General features: G+C 43.0%; 1 protein-coding gene across 9 annotated transcripts in view; it reads left to right on the top strand.

Annotated features, from left to right (window-relative positions):
• LOC148161729 (putative phospholipid-transporting ATPase IIB) overlaps positions 1-11191 on the top strand; it is a 127755-nt gene extending 116564 nt beyond the window's left edge. For all 9 annotated transcript variants that reach the window (XR_015767380.1, XR_015767377.1, XR_015767376.1 and 6 more), the window contains one exon: positions 8029-11191. The gene's annotated coding sequence lies outside the window, so the exon portion shown is untranslated. The remainder of the gene's footprint in view (positions 1-8028) is intronic.
• Positions 11192-23652: the final 12461 nt, after the last annotated feature.

The following is a 23652-nucleotide window of genomic DNA, read 5'->3' as shown; positions in this document are numbered from 1 at the left end:
GAGAAAGCTAAAGTCTTTGATTACATAGTGATCACAGAATCCTGCATTTTATTCTGCAGGAGAGGCTTTTAGTCACCTTTAGCTAGAGGGAGCACCAGCCGCCTGGGAAAGCCTGTGGGCAAGCGGCTGGGAAGGGGCTAGAGGTGGCAAGATGGTGATAGGGAACCACGGACAAGAATGACAGCAGAAGCCACCACACCACTGCCAGCTGAAAACAGTCCTCCCAACTCAGCTACTCCAGAGGGGAACTGCGATCTCCGCTCCATCATGGTAAAACCATTAATGCTCCTAATGACACTAATTCCTCAAGGAAAAGCTCAATTGTGCTTGGCATCCTCTTTAAGATAGATGGCCAATTCCACTAAGAACTTTCAAGTCATGCTTAAGGGACAAACTTTAGTTATCTAGAAAGCTAATATTTAAAACATGTTTTTCAACTGTGCCGGACAAATGAAGGCTTTTTATAAATGTTTTTATCAATCTTCGAGAAAGAAGTGATGATGGTAAAAAACACGGGGAGGGAATCTGAGGCCTGGCCACGGGTTGCAACACCAACCAAACTGTGATGGGGCAAGTTACTTAGCATGGTGACTGTAATTTATCTGGGTAGTTCGTTCCTTTCTCGAAGGAGGGAGAGTGGATGTGAGGGCGATCTGGCTGTGACATCTGTCACCCCACTGATCGCCAGGGTTGATTCGGCCGATCTGGCTGGCTAGGCGGGTGTCCCCTTCCTCCTTCAGCGCTCCATGTGCGCCCCTCCCGAGGCTGAGCGCTCGGTCGAAGGGGACGACCTTCCCCGACAGAGGAGGACCGTTCTTCGGTCAAGGGTAGACGAGTAGCTGCGCTCCCTGCTAGGACCTCCAAACAAGCTCTCGAAGGAGCTCTAATGTCCCCTACAGCTTTAAAAATCCTAATCTGTTGTATGAGTTTGCATTTTTGTCTCACCTCCAGGTAAGAAATGTCTTCCCTTAGAACTATCTCACCTAACATTCTACAAACTCCCTCAGGACCCCATTCCCTCTCATACTCTGTCCTCAGAAGTTAGAGGATTTAACAATTCACTGTAAGTGGTTACAATTCTGAACTTCAATATTCTTGGAAAAGGAATGTCATACTATATTGTATTTTTTCCAAGAAATTGTTTAATCTATATAAGTTATTTGACTCGGTCATTAGTGATCTTTGTGCCAAGATAGCTCCTAATCAAATTCTGGCAGAATATAAGTACCATTGAGAAGAAAGCGTACAGATCTTTCTTCTGAGAAGTACGTATTTTTCTTTCTGGTTAAGCAATGTTATGCAACAAATCTTCCAACTGGCTTTCTATCAAGGAAAATCTATTAAAGATGAAATGCTCTAAGGGACATGATCACAGGAGCCTGAGATGCTTGTAAGTAATTACATTCATGCTGATAATTAGAAGAAATAGTCTATGTAGTGGATATAGTAAATCACCCTTTACCACTGGTCTTGGATTTGATTTCTCCAAGGAATGCCAAGAAAAGCCTTTATTTAGCAGCAGTTTATGCCTCCCTCAATCCACTTATTTTGTAATGTAAAAAGGAGAGTCTGAAAAAAGAGAATGGGCACCTTGACATTTTAACTGTTTTGTTTTTAATGAAAATTTTCTTCTTAGAAGTGAATATAAAGCAGGTATGGGCAACAAGCCAGTAAATGTTTATTTAACACCTTAATAGCCTTGCATGTCCTAAAATGCCTTAGCTCACACTTTAAAAACATCCTCATTAGATTTCTCCGCTCGCTTGCATACTATGCTCAAACAAATTAAAGCATTTCTTAGCAGCCAAAACAGCAGCACAAACACATATACGAGGAGTGTATACCCGCAACCTTGGTGCCAGGTCCCAATGCTCAGAATTTAAGAATTAAAGTTGCCTTGAAAGCCACCACTAGGTAATGCATATATACGGAGATAGTATATATGTGAATAGAGCAATTTGTCAGAATTGATGTTTCTCCCCCAACAGCACACTGACTGTGGGGAACTTGGAATAAAACCGACAGTAATTCTTTCTTATTTTACAGTGAATCTGTTGCCTGTAATCACTGTGGACAAAAATTTGTTATAATTTCACTTCTTAATCAAATGGACGTTCAAAGAGCAGAGAGGGCCCCCTAAACCAGAGACACTTCTAGGTCCTTAGCCTGTCTCAAATAGTTAATTCTGTGGTTCTCCCCCCTGCTCCTTGAAACTCTATTTTGGGTTTCCAGTGGCTTTCTTGACTAGTTATCATTTCCCTCTTCCCCTTCACTGGCTGCCAGTGCCAGCCCTTCAACCATACAAATTCTCCAGTGTTCTTCCCAGCCCTATACTTGTCCTCTACTCTCTTCCCAGCAGGAGGAAGCAACTTTTAGTGAAATCAAATAAACCTGGGTTCAAATCTCAGTTTTACCATCCTTCTGCTGTGTGACCATGGGTTTCAGAAACTTCCACTCAAATTTCCCTCCCTGGGTCTGCGTGAGGATTCAGTGAGATCAGATATCTAAGCACTGAACAGAAAGCCTCACTCTTAAAGAGGTACTCAATGAACTTATGTTCTTCCTCTTTCTCTCTTCTTCCCCAGGCAAATGCTGGGGAACTTTCTGACTCTGTTGGAAAATTCTCCACAGAAAGTACTCCACACAAAATTCTTCAGGACATGAATATTCCCTATATGTAGGTGATGACCAAATCTATGCAACCAGCTCATACCCCCATCATCATCAGCCTGCTGACATGGGGCCCACAGGGACCTAAAATTCAGCACATCTAAAGCTAATCATTATTGAGTGACCTACCCCGCTGTTTTGAGTTGAATTGTCTCTCCTTAAAATTACTATGATTTAGTCCTAACCCCCAGTACTTCAGAATATAATGTTATTTGGAAATAGGGTCATTGCAGAATATAATTAGTTAAGATGAGAGAATACTGGAGTAGAGTGAGCCCCTAATTCAATGTCACTGGTGTCCCTATAAAAAGGAGAAATTTGGACACAGACACACACAAAGGGACAACACCATGTGAAGACTGGAACTATGATGTCATGTGCCAAGGAACTTCCAAAAGCTAAGAGAGAGGTCTGAAATAGGCCTTTAGAAGGAACTAACCCTGTGATTTCCTGATCACGGACTTCTAGCCTTCAGAACTGTGAGATACGAGTTTCTACTGGTTAAGCCACCCAGTCTGTGGTGTTAAGGCAACACTGAGAAACTAATTCACCCCTCCTGAGGCCCCTCCGCCTCTAGCACAGCCCTGCTCCCAAGCTCCCCACGTCAGTGATGACCCACAGGGTCATCTTCCAGCCACCTGCGTTCAGTTCACCTTTGACCCATCCCTTTCTCCTCCACCATCTCACCCGTCTTGTACCAAATCCTTTCAACTCTACCCAGGAAATAACTTTCTCATCCCCTTTCCCCTTCCTACTGACACATGCAGAGTTTGCCTCGTGTTCTCTCATCGGGCAACAATATAATTGGTTTTCTGACCTTACCATACCTCATTCTCTTTAATGCAGCGTCCACACTGCCACCAGACTCACTTTTCAGAATCACAGATCACAGACCTGGAATGGCCCTTACAATCTGACCTCCATCCACCTTTTGGTTCCATCTTACAATGTTCTCTTTCTAACCTCACCTCTCACCCAGTAGCCCCCACTAAAGCATCACATCCCATCCTCAGATACCAGGCAACTCTGCCAACCCCCACACTTTCATGTCCATGTGCCTTTTGATCTGCTTGGAATGCCCTGCATCTTTCTTCAGAAGTCAAAATATTACCCAGCCTATTGAGGAGAGGGACAAGGTTAAGAAGAAAAGGCTGCGTATTACAGAGTATCAATCAGGGAGCAACAGTTAGCAGGAAAAGATGGTTGAAAGGTTTTCATTTTGATTATAAGTGTCATTGAGTATCTTTCAGACACCTAAATCTCTATGTCTGGGCACCTGTCCCTGTATGTACCACTCTATAAATCAGACAACTATGATAGTATGTCTTAGTTCGTACTTGTGTGACACCTTCAACTTTGAAACACTGAGTATAAGAGATCTCTGTTCATCCAGTGGCAAAACCAAGTAGGAAGAGTTCTAGCATAGCTACAGCTTCACAAATGCCTGGAGTGAAGTACGCCTCCAGGTTAGCAGGGCGGCAACCCGTTTGCCTAATTACATTATAGCAAAAGTTACATTTTTATCAGGAATATTCCATTTAAATATTTCATTTTTAAAATATAAAATCACTCTGAAAAATTTCCATGTTCCATGCTGTAGGAGGCATTCCATTTTTTGGTTTCATCCTCACGTTTGTGATTTTCCGAAAAATTCTGCCATTTATAAGGTATTTAGCACATTCTTCTTTAGGATCATTGTTAAGAAGCTCTTTTTCCAAGGCCTCACTCTGACCATCAGCCCCCGGCATCCTTCTCTTGACCTCAATAAAAAATACAAAAGTCTATGGGCGCCTGGGTGGCTCAGTCGTTAAACGTCTGCCTTCAGCTCAGGTCATGATCCCAGGGTCCTGGGGTCGAGTCCCACATCGGGCTCCCTGCTCGGCAGGAGGCCTGCTTCTCCCTCTCCCACTCGCCCTGCTTGTGTTCCCTCTCTCTCTCTGTCTCTCTCTGTCAAAAAAATAAAATCTTAAAAAAAAAATACAAAAGTCTAAAATCAAGACTATTCTCCCAGCTTAAATCCCCATGTATGCCATAGAACCCAGATGGACTTCTTCTTAATACTCCGACTAACTCCATGGTATGGATTCAAGTTACGTTATCTCTGGGGCCTTTGAAAAATCTCACATGTATATACCTTACAGAACACACACAAAGGATATGTCATTCAACGTTCCATAAGCAGCTGTACTGAATCCCAGATGCAACCCTCAACCTTCCAAACTGAAATCCAATCCCCTTCCCACTGCAGGAAATGAAACCACTGAGACTGTCTTACTCTGCACTTACCCCCTTCCCAGACACGTGCACTGTGTGTGGCCCGTGCCCCATCCGATTCTGTATCCGCCTGCTTCCTGTCATGATTCACTGCCATTAACTCCCTTTTGCCATTCTGGCCAGAGCAGGGTGGTGGTGAACACTGAAGAAAAACTATTTTCCAAAGTAATTTTTCAAAGTGGCTCCGTCAAACTGGCAAAAGGTAATATTTATAATAATCATGGTAAAAAAAAGCATTATTACACCGTTGACCTTTGAGGTTGTATGAGAAGATTTCAGCCTACAAACATGAACTAATGAACAACAAATTTTAAAGCCACATGCTCTTCTCACACTCCCACCCCAGGACCCCATGTTAACTGCTTGTTTTCCTCGTCTTTGTTAAAGTTCAAGTGGGGGTAACACTGTAAGCTTAAATTTGGTGCAAAATAAACATATTTTATGAATTTGCAAAATTAAAAAAGCTCCTCATTGAAGAAGGGCCCACCATTTTCATGCTCCCCACCCCCCACTCCCCATAATGCAGAGCCACCTTATGTGGCTCTACACATTCTTCCTTCTCTTCTCTCATTTCTAATCATGTGGTCATGAAGTAAGGAGGAACATTTTTTAATTTAATGAATTTTAGTAATTTCCTTGTTTAACTCGACTCAGATGCTTTTACTTTTTATAAACTCTGCTTCCACTGGTATTTTTAAAATTAGTTTTTAAACATTCTTTTCTAAGTTTTGAATACAGCTTCTCTCTGAATTTAAACAGACCCTGTTTGCCAAATTAAAAAATCTGTGCATTTGCATATTGGCCTTCATAAAGCCACTAAGGGAAGCAAACCTGAAATGTGCTTTTACCTCACCGTGAGGCAGGCCCAAGTCCTTCCTATCTCAGATGCATGCGCCACGCATACGCGCGCGCACATACACACACCCCTTACTGGCATGTTTAGATACCTCAGAGCTCCTAAGGAAATTTGGCTGAGACTCCAAATGGTATAAGAGTTCACACGCAACACTTAATTTTCCAGTGTTGAAGATAGAAATCCAAACACAAAAATTTTTAAATTGCTAGGATTTGAATATATGCTTACGTCAGATCTCCTATTACCTCAATAGGTCTCCACTGATCTGTAAAGCTATTTCCACTTTCCCCATTTCTCTTCCTACCTGCTGATGGGTGAAAATTAAATACAAGTACTCTATTTAAAAAGACAACTATGCTATTGTGCTTGAGGCACTCAGAAATGGTTTATTCCTTTTCAATCTTTCATTCAAATTTATTTTCTCCAGAATCGTGGGACATGGTTCTTTATTTCTCTCTGCCCTAGACAGCGGGGACCTAAATTGCAAGAATTAGTTCTAAGAGGGCATGTAACAGTACTGAAGTTGGCTTTCATAACACACTCCACATCAAAGCACCAATCTTCAAGGGCCGGTTATATCCCTATTATGTAAGTTTATGAATTATTCCACATTCTGTTACATCTTCAGTTTTAAATGCAACAATTTCCCCATATAAAAAGTAGTCTGTGAAAGACACTGAAATGTTCAGTGTATGATTCTTCGTGGCAAAGCATGGGGCTGTGTGTATGGACTTACTACGTTTCATCTTCCTACAGGAAATGAAGTTTGCTTTCTTTCTATAAAATAAATGAGATGGACCCATATGAGCACACAGTGTGATATATCCAAAAAGGAGACAAATGGAAAAGAATAAAAACTTTTAACTAAAGAGTTAAAAATGAGATTGTTCAGGGTCGTCTGGCCAGCTCAGTTGGTGGGACTCTTGATCTCCGGGTCGTGAGTTGGAGCCCCATGTTGGGTGGAGAGATTACTTAAAAATAAAATCTCCAGGCGTAAGTCAGTCAGTTGGGCAACCAGACCAGCTCTTGTTCCGCTCAGGTCATAATTTCAAGGTCATGAGTACGAGCCCCACATCAGGCTCCCCGCTCAGTGGGAGTCAGCTTTGAGATTTTCTCTCTCTCTCTCCCTCTGCCCCTCCCCCTGTGCACACATGCACTCTCTCAAAATAAATAAAATCCGTAAAAAATAAAATAAAATCATTTTTAAAAAATGAGATGGTTGAAAAATAACATGGTATATATTATTATCTCCATTTTACAGGAGGACACTGAAGCTCAGAGACAGGACCAGCAGGATAACTTGTAGGGTCCAGTGCAAAATGAAAATGCAGGGTCCCCTTGTTCAAAATCATTAGAGATTTCAAGGCAGTGGCAAGAGATCATTAAACCAGGCACAAGGCCCTGTGTGACTACATAGGTTCCTCCTCAGAGAATATGTTCCTACTCAGAGAGGTTAAGTAACATAAAATCAATGCTAATGAAAAATTGGTTTGACTTCAGAATTTAGAGCTCTCACTCTTAGCCACAAACAATAAACATAATTTACTGGGGGTTTTCTATAGACTGAGCATGCAAGATTATCTCATACAATCCATGCAGTAGTCTGATTAGATGGTCATTATTATCCCCATTTTGCAGATGAGGCAACTGAGCAACCTGAACACTGAAATATACAGTTGCTATTTTTTGGCTACCCGGCATCGATCACTCCTTCCTAATAGCACATCAATTCCCTTGGTAAGCACCCTGAGGGCAAGGATGCTTTCTTGGTTTCGAACAAGTGCCTAGAACAGCAGTGAATAATCGATAATCAATGCCTGCTGACTGAGATGTGTGCACTGTTTTCCCACAACAGTCAAGGGTGCTCGAGACTTCCATGTTCAGACCCCCACGTCACCTCCAGCACTGCAGGGCCGGGCAGACAGTGCATGTCCGAAGCTGACGTTTCTGGAACTTTGACCCGTGGGTAGGGTGCCACAGACACAGACAAATTAGAGCGGGATTACTTCAAACGTCCTGGCCCGACAGGAAGTATAGTGGACCATGCTTTCTGTGCAGGTTCTGTCTTGAGTTTAAGCCTCACTCTCTAGCCTTCTCATTTCACAGACGAGCTTCTCACTATATATATAACTGAGTCTGGAGTCCCCAAGACCAGCCTCAGTTTTGAAGATTTGCTAGAACTCGCATCTCAGAAAACCTGCTCTACTCACCGTTGTGGTTCATTACAGCCGAAGGATACAGATGATCAGCCAGAGAAGAAGGCACAGAGGGCTGAGTCCAGGAGCCTCTCCTGCTGGAGCCACGCGGACCGTGCCGAATTCCGCCACCCGCCATGTGTGTCAACAACACCCGTGACACGCTAAGATGTCATGACTCCTCACCCACGGAACCTCGGCGTCCACGGTTCGTATGAGGGTCCCATGGGCCCGCGGCACCTGTGTGACTGACCTGAGCTACTCAGTCTCCAGCCCTGCAGAGGTTGGCCTGACCCCGCGGCCTCAGCGGATAAAAACAGCCGTTCACCCGACGTCACAATTTTGGCGGAAGCGGTAGGGTCAAACTGACACAAAGTGGCCCGAAGCACCAAAATCCAAACACACTCCTCCCAGGTGGGATATTGCAAGAACTCAGGGGTAAGCTGCCAGAGCCCATCAAGGGCCAAGCCTTCTGAAGACAGGCCTTTCTTTGGCACATGCACGACTTGAGCAGCCTGGGCCTGCTGAGCTACCCTTTAACTGTACGACATCTGATAATGTTGGTGAAATTAAGTAATTGATTGATTCAATCCTACAGTCACACAGCTAATAACTATAGGCCCAAAATATAAGTTCCTTCCTGATTCTAAAATCTAAGCCAGGAAGAGTTGGTTGTGACAGGTTACCATTTATAAGAGGAATTTATTAACTAGAACCCTAATGGTCTATAAAAATTAAGGCACCACTCAGCAGTCCTACTTCTCAGAATTTATCCTAAGGAAATGGTGAGTGAATACACAGATGGGTTTACAAATATACTTATTGCAGCATTACTTTTAGGACACAAAATTAGAAACAATGTATACATCCAACTAATAGGTGACTGGTTAAATCAAAAGCTGGCCAACTTTCTCTGTAAAGGGCCATACAGTAAATACTTTCAGCTTCCCAGGCTATGCAGTCTCTGTTGTAACTACCTAACTCTGCTACTATAGCACTAAAGCAGCCACAGACAATAATATGTAAAGGAATGAGTATGGCTGTGTTCCAGTAAAACATGAACGGACTGGAGAGGGGGGCAGAATTCAGCCACCAGGCCATAGTTTGCCAATCCCTGGGTTAAACTCTAATATATATTATCATACACAACAGAATACTATCCAGTCATTTTTTAAAATTAAGCAGATCTATATGTGCCAATATGAAAAGATGTCTATGACATACAACTAAGTGAATAAAACATTGGAATCATACCATAGGTACAACTTTGGGGTGAAAAGATTTGTGTACATGCAGGAAAAATGTTGAAATGATGTACATGAGGCTGTCCAGAGTTATCTCTGGAAGGCTAGGATTATGTGGGACTTTCATTTACTACATCATACATTTCGGTATTGCTTGAAATTTTTTACCATAAATATGTATGATATTTACAATCAGATAGAAAAATCCATTTCAAAAAAAGCTTGAGGCTCTGGCCAGAACACCTACTTAGTCCCACACTAAATTATTCAAGCTTCTAGTAAGTAAGAAATCCTGAATACAGGTCAACTTCTACCTTCAGTACTTTAGGAGCAACTCTCCTAGCACAGGCATTAAGATGTAATGACTCCTTAAAGTTCTTTCCAAGCCAAGGTTCTTGAGAGAATTTTTATTTTTTATTTAGAGAGAGAGTGCACACATGGTGGAGGGGCCAAAGGAGTGGGAGAGAGAGAATCCCAACCAGGCTCCATGCCCAGCTTGGAGCCAGACGCAGAGTTCGATCCCAGGACCCTGAGACCTGAGCAGAGATCAAGAGTCGAACACTCAACTGATTAAGCCACCCATGCGGCCCTAGAGAGAATTCTTTTAGAACTTTAAGGCCAATGTTCTTTTCCTCTTCCCATCACAATAAATAGCGCACGAACAGTCTTCTCTCAAAAGGAATAGATGTTTTTAAAGATTTGACTTATTCATTTGAGAGAGAGAGAACATGAGTGGAGGGGAGGGGCAGAGGGAGAGGGAGAAGCAGACTCTCTGAGCAGGGAGCCCGACGCAGGGGTTCAATTCCAGGACCCTGGGATTGTGACCTGAGCAGAAGGGCAGATGCTTAACCGACTGAGCCGCCCAGGCACCCCAACAGGAATAGAGTTTTAACCACCCTAAAAATACATGAGCCTTGATAGGAAAGAAATGATACTGTGAATTTGGAGGAATAATCTTTATTTACAGCTCTGTCACACTGGGAGTGCTTGGAATTCTAGTTAGTATTCATATTCCATTTCTAAAATATTATACAAAGCCTGAAACCAAACTGTTAGAATTAACAGACCAGCAGCACCAAGGCACTCAGTCCTTAGAAGCTACAAATAAAATACCTTCTTGAATTGAATTTATATGCTGCCTAAATTCATACCCCACAAAACACAAAATGTCCAATGCTAAGTTCCTTAGGATATATAAAAACAGATGCAAACATAATCCATTGACTTTTTTTTTTTCTGATGACTGCTAACTTTGCTGACAGTTTAGAGAACACAAGACGTTTTTGAAGACCGTGTTTACTTCCGAGGAGTCATTATGCACCAGTTAGCTGTCTTTCAGAAGGAAGCTCTAGCCAGTCTTACCAGCCACTCTTCACCGGAGGCTGGGTTTTCTCCCTCAACCACAGCGTCATATAATTTCAGACTAAGACCACCTGTTCTAGAATCACCTGTATTAGATATTTAAAAGATTGTTTCTCACTATTTTGTGTCAAAGAGATGAGGGCTTAGTATCTCCACGTTATTAATGTACGAAAACGAATTTACAGATAGGTTGCTTAGAGCCGATCAAAGAAAAACCTCCCTTTCTGTTAATTGCATAAGTCATGGCATTTTTAAAACTAGCACTGATCCAAGTATCTTTTATGCTTATTGGCAGATTGATTATCCATGAAGAAGTTCTCTGTTATCTTTATTATCCATTTGGATGAGAAGGCCTTGGGGAAGGGACAAAGGCTTAGCTTTGTTTACACCCGACTCTACCCTTTCACATTCAGCCTCCTTTGTGAGTTGGCTATGATTTGAGTCTTCGGGGGAAGGGATGAATCTTGAAAAAGATCTTTAATAGAATTAAAATCTATTTCAGGCATCAAAAATAGAATTCTGATTATGTCCTTGAATCCATGGTTTCTGAAGGGTAAGGGGAAAATAAAACTCTGCCCACTTGCCTTTTTTATCTGCCAGGCTTCTTTTCTGTGCCCCTATCTTCTCACCCCCACCTCCATCGCTCTCATATTTCTATGACTAAAAAACAAAACCACGGGCTGGTTACCGCAACAGGATCATTTATTTGTGTTCTTCAAGCAGCCTGCAACACAGCCAGAAGATAATGGACACCTCATTTATTCAAGCTCTGAATGATCATATTTAATTCCCCGTGACAGCTGTCTTCCCCACATTAGCATTGCAAATAAGTTCGGTTTTGTAATGGCCTTCTATTGAACATGAGTCAATTATGTGTGGTCTGTATCGAGGCAGGATACGGTCTTAGTATCTATAGCAATATTTCTGCAAGCTGCTGCTCTTTACACTGCTCACATTTAAGCTGGCTGTTTACCACAATGCTTTCCTTGAACTATATTGAACTGCCTACACTTTCAAATAAAATAAAGAGGAATGAATGTAATTTGAAAAAGCAGTTACCCGGGCATATACATATTACATACCTCCTCCCCTTTTACATATGTAATCAACCTGGAAGCACTTTGAAAAAACTGCCGATTGTCCCATTTTAAAACCCAGATAATAAAATCATTATGGCCAATTAAACGATTACATGATGCTAGACACACTGGGGTTCAATGCCTGGTTTTGCATATCACTAACACACTATTAGGCCTAAGGCAATCAGTCTGATTTCAGAGTCATTTTCATGTAAGGGAGGTGAGAAGCCTATGCGTGGGAAAAAAAGCAGCTTCCTCAGCGCCCAAAAGAAGATTTCAAGGTGACCTGATCTTAGCAAGGGGTGAAATGCAGCCCTCTCGCCTCAAAAACCTACAACTTGCCAAATGGCTCCTGCCTCCAGAGGTTCATCTACAGATGTAGCCACCAGCTGGGTTTCCATGGGGTTCCCCGCCCTTGGCAGCTGTGGAACCAGCATGTATTAGGAAGACAGAAGAAAGAGGCAGCTGGGTAGGAGAGAGGGGCTGCCTACCCAGACTCCACAAGATGTCATCGCAGACCATGTGTCAAAGTGACTCTGAGGCCACCTGGGCTGGCTGCCCAAAGTGATTCGTGGTCTCCCAAGTCTCTGAAGGCTCTTGCATCGTCGTCTTGCATCCTGATGTTCGACGGAAAAGCAGGTGGAGTGGCTTGCCTTGTCCCTCATGGCAAGGAGGAGTAAATCCGGTCAGCTCCCCTCACTGTGGGAAGCAGAAACCTGGCAGCCGTGCCTTAGCCCTTCCCAGCTTCTCAGCCTTCGTCAACCCTTCTCTGTCTGTCTGTAGGGAAGGGTATGCTGCGCTCTGGTGCCCTGGCCACATGGGAGTTTAGTGAGGCAGAGCTGCCAGGGAGGTCTGATATTCGGGAGGTTACGCTCAATTCAGGAAAGGGTTAACAAGCATGCTTGACTCCACCTAAGTCATGTCTTCCAACGCAGCTTTTCTCAGTAAACAGGTTGGCATTCTGATCCACCTTCATCTGATTCCTGGGTCTCACTCCCCATTGGCTGAGAGCATGGAGAAGAAGGCAGAGTTAGTTATTGGCCTAACCCTTACACCTGACAGGTAAATCCTTCCCCTTCTGTTTGATATTAACTTAATACGGAGCAGTGCTGCACAGGTTCTACTATGCATGTACATCAGCTGGAGATCTTGTTAAGCTGCAGATTCTGATTCAGGAGGTCCAGGATAGGGCCCCAGAGTCTCTGTTTCTAACAGGTGGTCCAGGTGATGCCAATGCTGCTGGTCTCCAGCCCACACTTTGCTCGGCAAGAATGTAAAATGTGGTCTTCAGAACAGAGAACTCAGGGCAGACTCAGGGGCAGTAATAAGGGGAAACGGTATCCTACCCCCCTCTTCCTTCACCGCTTAAGGTGGGGATCCTCAAATCTTAGTGTGGATTAGAATCAACTGAAAACTTTTTAAAACTCAGATTCTTGAGACTCACACCCAGAACTTTTTGCTCAGTAATTTGGGAGTGGAACCCAGAAATCTGTACTTTTAAGAAGCATTTTTAACACTGAATATGCATTTTAACAGGCTAAATAAAGTCATACCACAGACCCCACCCGTGACACCCTACCAAGCAGGCAACGCTCCAGCTTACACCACCCTTGACACTGCTGACCCCACGCCCCAGCAAGTGGCTGTTGCTGTCACTCTTACTGGTGGCAAAAGAACTCCCAACTTTCCCTGTTTCTCTGTTACTCATTCCCAATTCCAAGTCCAGGGCACATGCCTCTGACTGGCCTAGTCTCGGTCACATTTCTAGATCACAGCTTTGTAGAAAGCGGGGAAATTAAGCATCAGTGATTGTCAACTTTCAGAAACCCTAACACAGGAAAGGAATTCAGATATTGGAAGCAAAAACAAAAGCAAAACCAAAAATCAGATACTCCAGTATGCTTTTTCTCTTGTATTGGAAAGTCAATCCAATAATGAAAAGATTAACACAATTTTCAAATGTCACCTTTAAAAGTATACCCTAAAAATAAGATGTCAGTATTGCCCTATAGCTATAGAAACTAGAAAGTGAGAGATATTAATAACTTTATAGTAGCTTTCATAACACAAATAAAAATATGCATAAAATATGATCACTAAATATCTAAAAATATATATATATAATAATCTAACTCTTAGAAAATCATCTTTTTTGTCTTCAGATTAGACACTGCTGAAAGAGTTCTCATAATACTTTGCCCAAAGTATGCCACTTTAACACACAAAGAATTACAGAGATGAGAGCGTCATAAAGCGAGTGAGAACATGAGCGAGCCCCTTCTCTTGAACCACAGAGCATAGGCAAATACGTAAACAGTAGGCAGTCACTGAAATTTCACCAACCTGCTGCCCATAGCTCACTATATGCCATAATCACTAAAGGTGTAATTTCTTATCCTAAAACACGGAGTCTGTCATAACAGATGTAATAACTTTCTCTGATGCCTCCTGGGCTTGGAGGATCCTTTAAAAAATGCCTCCCTATTCCATCCTGATTCCTTGCTAGTCCCTTTATTGATTTTCTGCAGCTGTTTTTCTTAAGCATATGAAGCAAATTATTCTAGTTGGTTCCTCCAGACATCTGCTGATAAATCTACGTTATTGAACTTCTTCAATTTCCTAGAGCTGTACTACAATCCTTAGGAGAATCTTTGACTCTTCCTTTCTTTCTCCTCTTTATGCTTGCGACTCTCTGGTGGTGCTCTCAGGATTCTAATTACACTCTCTTTTGTTGGCTCCAATGACACCCCTGGTCTCAATTCGCCCTCTATCTTCATCTCAGAGTTCCCCACATCCCTGATAACGCCACACCTATGCCTCAAGTGATACACAAACTATTCTCCCCTTGCTTGCAAGGAAAAGGTGAAGTACTCTGGAATCAGTCTGACGTATTTCTGCCACGTCTTTTACCACAAGTGTGATGCCCACATCTCTGTGACAGCCACGTTCTCCGGTCTGGCTCAAGTCCAATCTTCCTGCATCCTGGCTCTCCACCCTGTCCCATGGCATTAAGCTCTTAGCCATTTAGAGACCGAAGTTAGACATCATCCTTCCTCTACTCAAGTGTCACTTATGAAAAGCATCCTGCTTTGTCCATGACACTGGCAAACAGAAAACACGACAGCACAATGGGATTTTGTCACAAATGCAGAAGTCGTCACAGAGAAAGTTCTCAAAGCCTGTGCTGTGCGGGTAAACACTCACCCCGTAAATGCAAAGGCATTTTTTATTTTCCCCCACCCTGCTCCACCGAGTGTCCCCTCTCCTCCAGCTTGCTGCAGCAAACCTTGGCATCTTTGTCTCATCTCCCATTCCTTTCGCTTCTTGACACCTTCCTAAGACACCTGAACTCAATACACTGTATGCTCTCTGGCTTGCAATTATCCTCGACTGCAGCTTCCTCTGCCCTGGAAGTGACTGTGCCTGGAGGCTTTTCCAGACTCATCTCCAGCTTTTCTCCTTCCTTTACTTCATCTCTCTCCTCCGGGTCCCTGCCCTCCCTTTCACATCCTTCTCCCCGCGAGGGGAGGTGAGTTGTGTTGCTGAATCTCTTCTTCCCACATATTAATACACACAAGCTGTCTTAGCAACCGAGCCTGGCATTAGCACAGTCTCACTTCAGAACTTTCCACTGAGGCCAAGGAAGCCCTGACAGGAGTCACTATACCATGCCTACGGGTCTCTGGGGACCCCCAAACCACTTCAGAATACTCCAAACCAATCTTGCAGGCACTTTGCAGGAGGCTGGCCCCACTTCAGCCAAGTGCCCTGCACTGAAAGACGATGTCGTTTCCATCAGTAACTAGTGCAGTTAATGAGAGCACTGGGCACGCCGGCACTAAAGAAATTAGCCAGAATTTAATTCTGCCAATAATTGCCTTGGGCTTGATGACTCACCAAGAGCTTCCCCGGGGGCCTACTCTAAATTGTAGGTGTGTTTTAGGTCTTCATAAATCAGACATCATTGGCTCCTGGGCTGCAATAAAATGTCTTTGCTATAATAATCTGTTATTATATTTATGAATCTGCTCAGCACTTGGCATCGCTTCTGTAACAATTTAACACAGCCCTAAACAGGCACATTTATGACGGGCTATAAGATAAGCCCGAGACACACAGTAGCAATATATGCTGTATTTCTTCATTGGCCTTTCTCTTTTTCTCTTAAACCACCTTCTCATTAGAATACCTGTTAATACAGTGAATGGGATCTGTTTGACTTAAATCAAGCTCATTTTCCACAGGTTAACAAATTGTTGGTATTCATTGCTTGGAAATTTCCTTTGCTTGTAATATTTTTTTTGATTAAGTAAATTTTTTCCAAACCTCAAATATATAGTGGTGACAATATAACAATTGGGAATAAATGAATGTAGAGCATTTTTTTTATTTTTAGGAAAAAATAGGGTTTAGTTATTTTAGGCTTCTAATTTTGCACCTTTTTATCTTCTCCGAAAAATAATGTGGTATCTCTTAACACCTCAACTTCGTCGTGAGACCTCAGTCCCCACCCTCACCTGAGAAGCATCACGTCCTTTATTTCTGAGGACCTACTCCCATCTGCCCACACACACGAGAAGTACCTCAATCCAGGAAAACAGTAAATGCAGGCAAGAGTCTACAGAATATGAAATTAAATCTCAGCCTATCTTCCGATTATTTTTTTCTGCATTTACATACATGGTAATATATTTCTGTGTATTTGTATAGGAATATATTTCTTTGTTTTATAAGTTTGGGAATCACTATACATATTATAACTCACTTTTCCATTTCACAACATCTATGAACACTGTTTTCATGCTTGGTTATTTTGGGATATATTTGCCTACAACTAAAAAATAAATTTAAGTTTTCAGAAACAAAACAAACGTACTATCTAGCCAGCAATACATGCAAAAACTAAAGCCGTGGATTTAGACATCATTCCTTTACTCGAGTGTCACTTATGAAAAGCATCTTCTTTGTCCATGACACTGGCAAACAGAACACACGACAGCACAATGGGATTTTGTCACAAATGCATGAGTCGTCACAGAGAAAAAGTTCTCAAAGTGTGTTGTGTGAATTATTCTATTAGTAATTTATTTTAATGTGTTTCTGTAACCAAATTTTAATTTGTTTCTTTCTGTTTTTTTGCAAACCATTAAATAATTCAGTTTAGCTTTTCTGTTAAAAAGAAACAGCGTTCATGGGATGCCTGGGTGGCTCATTTGGTTAAGCATCTGCCTTCAGCTCAGGTCATGATCCCAGGGTCCTGGGACCAAGTCCCACATCAGGCTCCTTGCTCAGCAGGGAGCCTGCTTCTCCCTCTGCCTGCCACTCCCCGTTTGTGCTCTCTCTCTCTGTCTCTCTGACAAATAAATAATACCTAGAAAGAAAGAGAGAGAGAGAGAGAAAGAAAGAAAGAAAGAAAGAAAGAGAAAGAGAGAGAGAGAGAGAGAGAGAGAGAAAGAAAGAAAGAAAGAAAGAAAGAAAGAAAGAAAGAAAGAAAGAAAGAAAGAAAGAAAGAAAGAAATAGCATTCAGGGGCACATGGGTGGCTCACTCCATTAAGCATCTGACCCTTGATTTTGGCTCAGGTCGTGGGATTGAGCCCCCTCGTCAGGCTCCTCGCTCAGCAGAGAGTCTGCTTGAGATTCTCTCCCTCTCCCTCTGCCCTCCCGCCCCCACCGCTTACCCACCCACTGTCTCTCTTAAATAAATAAATAAATCTTAAAAAAAAAAAAAAAGAAACAGCATTCAGAATTAGGTCATTCTCCCAAGAGGACCTAATTATTTAGTTCTCAGCGTTAAGAAAAAGACTAAGAATTTACTTATTTGTTTATTTTTAAAGATTTTATTTATTTGAGAGAGAGAGACAGCAAGAGAGAGCAAAAGCAGGGGAGAGGGAGAAGCAGACTCCCCATCAAGCCAGGAGCCTGACTCAGGGCTCAATCCCAGGACCCCAGGATTATAACCTGAGCCAAACGCAGACACTTAACCAAGGGAGCCACCCAGGCTCCCCAAGAGCAAGCATTTATATAAAATTATTTGATGTATTCATGTCAAAAACAATATACGATTAAATAAATGTCTAGTAATTGCACAATGCATAATTATCATGCATAATGCCTAATAATACTATTTTATGCTGGTATAAATCTTTCCTTATGTGACTTGTGAAAACCTTGACTAATGCTTCCGAAATCATCCCCTGCCTATATACAACATGATGTACCAACATAAAAAATGATTCAGAAATGGTTATGTCCCCAGCAAGTACAAAGCAGAGTCCTTTCACCCTAGAGACTTAAGAGTCAGAAGTTACAGAAAGACTGAGAATTAAGTGTCCTTGTTCCCTTTTTTTTTTTTTTTTAACTGGGCAAACAATTCCGCACTGGAAGAGAGATCACAAATCCACTCAAACATGGATGAAAAAATCCATTGTCTCTGTAAAAGAAATCCTTTTCTTAAAACAGCTGCCAAAGAGAAGCCACCAGCTGGCCCGATGATCTGGCCAGCAAAGCTGCCTAACGTGGAGATGATTATACAATGGCAGCCTCCCGGGGGCCTGAGCATCCCCAACCAAAGTAGGTGGCCAGCAACTGGAATCCCTTGGGGCAAGTCCCCATCTTTGCAGGCCGTCTGGCACAGAATACAGAGAACTGTTGGCAGCCAACTCTGATTATGGCAACTTCCAAACAAATTTCCCACATGTGACTCTGAACGGAGGTTCCAATGAGGGAGGCGGAAGTGGGCTGCTCTATTATCATACACGGGCTCATTCTCTTGAAGCAACCAGGTGAGCACACAGGCCAGGCCCTGGGTCCAGGGTGCAGCTTTGCCAATGGACAAAGAAATAATAAAAAATTTTAGTGCCTCAAATATACCCATGGTAGTTCAGGTTACGATACCACTGCCCAGTTTTACTCGGAGGAAATTCTCTACCAAATTTTATCTCACACAGGGGATTCCTCACCAGATCCTTGCTTTTTACCGCACCAGAAGAGGCTCTCCAATTTAACCCCTTGTGCCCAGGAACAAAGCAGAAGTCCTACAGCAGGAGAGATTGTGAGACTGGACTCAGCCCTTCCCCACACCGATTCATCACCTTCCCCCACCTGGTTCAGACCCAATCTCCTCAACAAGCACAGAGGATGGTCCCTTCTCTCTCAGCACAAAACCTGGTCTCCTGTGCAGAGAAGGCGTGAGCTCCCTGCAGGCTAGTCACACATGCACATCCCAGACTGACCACATCCACACACATCTGTTCCTCCTTTCCCCCCATCTCAGAGAAGCAGACCTCTTCTCCCCACAAGTCATGCTTTTATTCTGCCCCTTGCCTTCTTCAAGATCCCACTGAGCATCTCCTTTCACCTAATTCTCTCATATTTCACTGCTCCTTCCCACTGCCCACAAATACATTCAGATTCTCAACCCCCAGACTGTAACTTCTAGCTCCCAGTTGGCTTCCTTCCCTTTACTGCTCAACTTCTTGAAAGGGGACCCTATACTAGCCCTCTATCCTTAACCTTGTCCTGCTCCCTTTATGAAAATCCATTTATTCCAACCACCCAAGTTGAATTCTATTTCCTGTGAGGACTCTGATGATACACTTTCCAAATCTCAGTTTTCTTGTCCTTAAAATCAGGATAACAGTACTGTACTCCTTAGGATGAAGGCTAAATTATTATAAAAAAGAGACCTCAAACTATGGTGGCTTACCATAGATGCTTATTCCTCTCTTACCTAACAGTCCTGAGATGAGAAGACCAGTTATCAGGAAAGCCACACTCCATGTGATACTCAGAGAAGCAGGATTTTTCTGTTGTTGGTTCATCAGACTTTCATGTGCATGTGCATTAGCTAGGGCTCTTGCTAAAAATGCAGATTCTGATCAGGGGTCAGAGGAGGGCCTGAGATTCTGCATTTCTAACAAGTTCCCATATGATGTCAGACTGCCAGGCTGTGGACCCATACCCTGAGTAAGAAGAGTGTAGGGCACTGTTCATGCCTGTTTGATGAAATTGGGGTCACAGGCATCTCTGTTTTCCAGTTCTTAAGAAGGGAAAGAGGGGCGCCTGGCTGGCTCAGTCAGAAGAGCAGATGACTCTTGATCTCAGGGTCATGAGTTCGAGCCCCATGTTGGGCATGGAGCCTACTTAAAAAAAATTTTTTTTTAAAAAGGGGTGCCTGGGTGGGTAGGTCACTCAGTGAAGCATCTAGCTCCTGATCTCATTTCAGGTCTTGATCTCAGGGTTGTGAGTTCAAGCCCCGCGTTGGGCTTCATGCTGGGTGTGGAGCTTACTTAAAAAAAAAGGAGGAGAAGGAGAAGGAGGAGGAGGAGGAGGAAGGAGGAGGGAAGAAGGAGGAGGAGGAGGAGGAAGGAGGAAGGAAGAAGAAGGAGGGAAAGAGGACATGTAGAAACATGTCCAGTGTCTTGAGACTCAAATTCAGGAGTGGCCCCTATCTGCTCACATTCCACAGGCAAACATCAATCACACGGCCGTACCTGGATGCAAACAAGAGTGAGGGCATAGGCATTATTTTTATTGATTATGGTACTTTTCTAAGGGTACTGAGGTATAGGCATTAGTTTTTTTGATTTTGGTATTTTCTAAGGTACTGAGAACAAAGAGCAGATATATTCGAGTACGGAATTCTCCTCAAAACCAAGACAGTGATTGGAATGTCGGTGGAAGCTTCTGCCTACACTGGAGTTAAATGGCAGAGGAAGGTGATGTTACATTTCCACTGTAGTATGACCCTAGGAAGGCAAGTATGCTAACAGAAACGTAGGGTGACAATGCAGGGCACTGCAGATTCACAAGTAGCTCTAAGAGTGCCTTGCCCTTGCTGGGTCTAATCTGGCTCCAGTGACAGTCCCTATATTCCTGCATAACCCTGGGGCATTGTTCAAGATGCAGGACCCCTGCAAAGCTTGGCCCCATGTTGCCTGAGTTGAGGGCAACCAGAGTATGACATATATATAATAAGTTTTATCGGTACTAAAGCTACACTACACTCCAGTATAGGCTATGGAGCAAGACGCTCTGAGTTTAAATCCCAGTTTCACTACCTGCTGTGTGACCGTGAGCAAATTACTTAATCTCTCTCTCAGTTTCTTTATCTATAAGATGAGGATAAATACAGCATCTACCTCATGGGGTATTTTGAACATAAGTGAGGGGCCTTATTTAAAGGGCTTCTATAGTACCTGAGACATAGTAAGTCTTTCTTTAAAAGTCATACATGTATCACATATATATGATGCATATCTCTACAACTTTATTTCCTTAAGGGGCTGACCTCAACAGAACCAGCCTCAAGCTCATTTCTCACCATTCTGGTTCCTTTTTTCCTCTCTCTCAAGCCCTACTTTGTTGAGTGAACCATTCTTGCTGATGCTCACTCCAGACTGAAAGAACAGGCAGCTCAGTTTCTATGGATGATCCTGGCAACCTCACACACCCTGGTATGATGGACATGGAAGAAACACATCTCAAATTAACTGGACACGAGGGCAAGTGCAACTTCTCATGAGCTGCTTTTATGCCTGACCCCAAAAGAGTAGAAAGTAATCTAATCATCCCTGAAACTATTAAGGACTCAGAACCATGCCTAAGAGTCCATGATGAGGTTAAGTCATTTTACTGTCCCCCTCCCTCCGCACTTGCCCTCATTGAAAATCTTTCATGAAACTGGGTTATAATATTAAGGGCAATATTGAAGAGAAAAAGAAAAGAATTACCAAAAGATTCAAGTCAACATGTAAGGTAGAGCTTGAAAGAACCTACTCCTCGCTGAAGAGAATAAGAAACTATAACAAACCACTGCTTTGGCAATTCTTTTTTAGCATCTTCTGACAAAACCATCTCTTTATCCCTCTGCAGGTATTTTCTTAAACCACTGCCATTCCTGGGGCACCTGGGTGGCTCAGTTGGTTAAGCAACTGCCTTCGAGTCAGGTCATGATCCTGGAGTCCCGGGATCGAGTCCCACATCGGGCTCCCTGCTCGGCAGGGAGTCTGCTTCTCCCTCTGATCCTCTCCCCTCTCATGCTCTCTCTCTCTCATTCTCTCTCTCAAATAAATAAAATCTTTAAACAAAACAAAACACTGCCATTCCCATGAGCACACCCCGCCACCCCAAGCTGGTGCCTATGGCATCATGGAAGTGCCCCCACAGAAAGCTCCATGTGGCCGTGTTAGGACAAATGTCCAGTCATTGAGGAGATTTCTCCAGTAGGAATGGGAGCCCTGAAAGAGGCTCTGGATTGGAATGTTCCATCCAATCACTTTGTTTTGCAGATTATTCCTTAATCTAGACAACAAATAGGTTTAAGTCCCCGTGTACCTGGCACTGGATAGGTAAGGAACTAAGTCTCAAGAGTCTAAAGTCTCACAGTTAGTCCAAACCCTAGACCAGCAGCCATATTTTCTGACCCCTGGCCAAGGCATTCTCCATCCCATCCCCGCTGCTACTAAGGTCCCTTTTACTCTGAGAACATGAGCTGATATCTGCCATGGCATTTATCTTCAGGCAGACAAATTCCTAATTGAAAAATACACCACAGGACACCTGGGTGGCTCAGTCAGTTAAGCATCCAACTCTTGGTTTCAGTTCAGGTCATGATCTCAGGGTCCTGAGATCAAGCCCTGTGTTGGGCTCGGCACTCAGCATGGAGTCGGCTTGTCCCTCTCCCTCTGCTCCTCCTCCTGCTCTCTTTCTCTCTCTCATGAATAAATAAAGTCTTAAAAAAAAAAAAAAGAACACCACAGCAAATTTACAAAGAAGGTCCTCTTTGCTCAGGGCCCAGTTGGACACATAAAAGGCTGCAAGAAGCATAATCACAAATGTTAGGACTGCCTCTGTGCCAAGAGCTACTCTAAGTGCTTTGCCTACAGTGTCCCATTGAATCCTCACAGCTGCCCTCTCAGATGGGTACTCTTGTTATCACCATGTTACAGATGAGGAACACAAGTTGAGAGAGGTCAAAGAAAAAAAAAACTGTCCAGGATCTCATAGCCAGTAGGTGGTAGGTCCAGGCCTTAAACTCAGCTCTTTTCAACAAGAAAGCCAGAAATGCAGAACTGTTTTCCACAGCGCTACTGCTTGATACCATAACACAATAAGCCACTGATTGTACTGGTATTTCTGAAATCATAATTTCTGAGATGACACCAGAGCTTTGGCACAGACGAGTCACATAGGATTATTACATACTCTGTAACTATGACACCGTCAGATGGGAAGGATTTATCCTTATGCCTAGGCTCTGTCTGCTAAATCACTTTTTTTGGGTTTTGCAAACTAGGAAACAAGTGACAATACTGTTAAATCAAACAGGAACCATTAGTTATACTGTGCCTATATCTCTATGTAAATGTTAAGAGGTTTCTACTAATTCCCAGAGCCACCTTATCCATCAGTTTCTCTCTAAAGTGGAGAAACCATGCTTAAAGCATATCAGGCACGGCAGCGTAATAGAGAACCCTACCGCAAGGGGATTTCCCGTGTGTCTGCAAGGTTCCACTAATTAAGTCTTAGAAGCATTTAAGACTGTCTTCACTGTGAATACCCACAGTGCAGCCTTAAAGGAAAAAAATCCATTTCCATGAGTCATGCACCAACAAGAGTGAGCAAATGGATTTGAATTGTTAGACTCCATAACCATAGGAAATCGTTTTCTCTCTATGAAAAAGACTAGTTGTTCAGACATGCAGCTTACAGAAGCCAACTTTAGTGAAATATATATATTTTTTTCTTTGTAACGTATCAAATAACCTAACACACATGCCTTTTGGCTGGGTATGACTTTTTTAATCACAGAGCTCCAGAAGCTAAAGGCACAAACTTCTCAGGAACATGCTACAGGGAGGTTAAGATGGAAGACTGTTTTGTTTCTAGTAATGAGAAAGGAAACATAATGAAAACATTCATGAAAAACACCGTAGTGCTACATCTTTGCTCTCCCGCATTTATATATACC

This window comes from Eumetopias jubatus, unplaced genomic scaffold, assembly GCF_037043125.1.
Source record: "Eumetopias jubatus isolate StellerSeaLion01/CBP00866 unplaced genomic scaffold, mEumJub1_p1.0 scaffold_80, whole genome shotgun sequence".
NCBI lineage: Eukaryota > Metazoa > Chordata > Mammalia > Carnivora > Otariidae > Eumetopias > Eumetopias jubatus.
The sequence above is the reverse complement of the archived record's forward strand: the minus strand, read 5'-3'. Positions and strand labels throughout refer to the sequence as shown.